Raw genomic sequence first — 2,851 nt, forward strand, 5'->3', positions numbered from 1 at the left:
GGTGCTGGTGTGGGGGCCCAGACCTCACTCCAGGACGGGTGGCCTGTGCTCCCTGCCAAGCGCTTTAAGTTCCTGGCTTCCCTCCTTTCTCACTAGCTGCTCCTCTTCCCCTGGCATCACCCTGAACCCCAGTCTGCCTGGTTTTTCCAGTTGGACCAGAAGCACCCGCAGAGGCCTTAACCCCTGGGACTCCTGGGCTGCTTTTTCTGGGCCCAGAGAGCGGATGTTTCCTTGAGTCCATCTCTGCTGTCACTAGAAATTTCAAACTACATCCCTCACTGGATGCATCCAGGCCAGGACTGGAGTTTCCAGGAAATCTGGGTTCAAGTTCCAGGCGGCCCCCAGTGTCCAGTGGGGTGGCTGCCAGCCAGCCCAGTGACAGCGTCCAGCTCTGTCATCAGGGACTTGGGGGTGTGCCCGCCCTTCCTACTGCACCAACGGTCCCAGGGTGGCATGGATCTGAAGGTGGCTTGAAAAGAGAAGCGAGGAAGAAACTTTTGCACGGAACCAGCCAGGACTGGCCCCTGGGCAGGAGGGAATCTGGGCTTTCTTTGGCATCTGCTTGTTCAAGCTCTTCCTCTAGGTCCAAACAAGGGCAAGCCAAACAGGCTGTTTACCCAAGACCTGGGAGCCTGGCACTGCTGGAGGAGGGGGACCCCTCGTTGCAAGAGACCCCACGAGGGCCGGACCCTATGGTGTCGGGGCTGGAGCTTTAGCTGATTTGGAAAGATCCTCTTTAAGGGGCAAAATGCAAAATCCCAAATCCAAGGGCAGATCAAAAGCAGGCATCTATTTAAAACGAGAAACTGCCATACGTTGCAAATTCTAACAAGCTCTCTTCTTAGAACGGAGATCTCTTGCGGTGCAGCAGGTTAAGGATCTGGTGTTGTCCCTGCAGCGACTTGGGTTGCTGCTGTGGCTTGGGTTTGATCCCTGGCCTGGGAACTTCCACATGCCATGGGCTGAGCCAAAACAAACCAACCATCAAAGCTAACAGTACCACAATAACACAAATTCAGAACAATAACCTAAGGGCTTTATTAATTCTATAAAGCTTTTTAAATTTAAAGTTTAGAATATTTGTACTGAAAAAAAAAACAAAACAAAACAGAAGAAAGTCAGTTTAGGGGCTTTTTTCTGAACTACCGACAGCACAGTCTTGCCTGCCGCATGCTTCCAAGCAATTCTATACATTTAACCAGTCACAGAAGATAGTGAAGGGGGAGTGTCTGTCACATTTGTTGTTTTTAATTCCTAAGTGGTCAATATCTACTAGTTTCACTTCTGGGGAAGAGAAAAGGCACTTTGGTCCATCAGTTCACCTACTCGCTCCTGCAGGACATTAAGCAGCTCTGCCGTCACGAGGATGTGCGTGTCATCAGTGCCCTGAATCAGCAACTTCTTCCCGAGGGCAGCGGACTCATCCAAGCATGGCAGAAACGGCTTCCGGCAGGGTCACATCCTGGAAGCCCTCCTGTCAAGATGTGCACCGTCTTTGCTCAGTGAGAAGATGCAGATAACCTTTACACTGCTCCACCCACGGATCCAGAAGCCCCTTGGCATCCAGTTCCATCATAACTCTAAGCTACGTGGGCGGGGGGAAGGTGCACGCGCTTGGCTTACTTCTGGTGACAACTTTATCTTCTTTTTAGGGCTGCACCTGTGACATATGGAGGTTCCCAGGCTAGGGGTCCAATCGGAGCCACAGCTGCTGGCCTACGCCACAGTCTGTGACCTACACGACAGCTCATGGCAACACCAGATCCTTAACCCAGTGAGAGAGGCCGGGAATCGAATCTGTGTCCTCATGGATGCTGGTCAGATTCGCTTCTGTGGAGCCACGATGGAAACTCTGACAATAACTTTAAAGCAGCATTTCTCCGGGGACATGGAGGGATGCTCTGCCTTTTCCTGGCTCCACACGTGTGGAACTTTGCTCCAGCCCACTTGCCACGAGAGCTGGGCACTGCGGGACATGCTGTGTTCACACGCTGGGGAGACGCCCTCCTGCATCCTTGCCCGCAGCTGGTCCTGTGGGCGGCAGGAACATTCCTGGAAGCCGTTCCCACACCTCACAGTTAACAGCAAATTACCCCCACTGACAGCAGACAACTTCAAGACGATTCATCCCAGCCAGAATGCGTCCCAAATTCAGCCACCCCAGAGCATCCGTCCAAACGCACCCGTGGCAGCCGCATCCTCGCCAAGGGACCTGGGATGGAGGCGAGCGTGAGCAGAAAGACTGCAGTTACAGCATCTCACTTGTGCCACATGTGCATAATAATCTGATCATGTGAGCACCAACCTCCCAGGGCCCCAAGGCTCTCACATCGTCAGCATCCACGTAAACCCCACTCTATGCTCCAGTGAAGCCCTGGAACCGAGCCTGGACCCTCTGCCAGGCTGTGAGATGCCAACTTTGACCAAAGGACCGGCGCCCGATCCAGCATGGGCCTGCTCGGAGGGCTCTGCCTGGATGCTCCTTCTGCCTCTGCTTCTGCAGGAGAGGAGGGATGCCCCAGCACAGGCCGCCATCCGCCGGCAGCATCTGCCATCACAAGTCTCCGGGCCTCATGTGTCTGGTTTAGAGGAAAAGTGCTCCAGCTCGTTGCCTTGCTCTCCTGATCCCCGAGGAGGGCCAGCCCTGTGGGCTTCTGCCTCCAGGCTCTTGGCCTGACCAATGGAAGGGCGGGCTTATCCGCTCCCAAGTCTGTGGGGAGATGACTGGTCCAGGTTTGGACAAGTTAAATTGTGAAGCGCGTGTGACACCCAAGTGGAGACGTCAGGGAGACCTCGAGGCTGGAGGGGACATGTGGGGATCACCTGCCACCAGGAGTGGAGAGAGGGACAT

The 2,851-nt window shown here is 54.4% G+C and overlaps 1 pseudogene; it reads right to left on the bottom strand.

The window, feature by feature from the left end:
- Positions 1,279-2,198, bottom strand: LOC110256372 (annotated as a pseudogene).

The sequence above is a fragment of the Sus scrofa genome, chromosome 13, assembly GCF_000003025.6.
Source record: "Sus scrofa isolate TJ Tabasco breed Duroc chromosome 13, Sscrofa11.1, whole genome shotgun sequence".
Lineage (NCBI taxonomy): Eukaryota > Metazoa > Chordata > Mammalia > Artiodactyla > Suidae > Sus > Sus scrofa.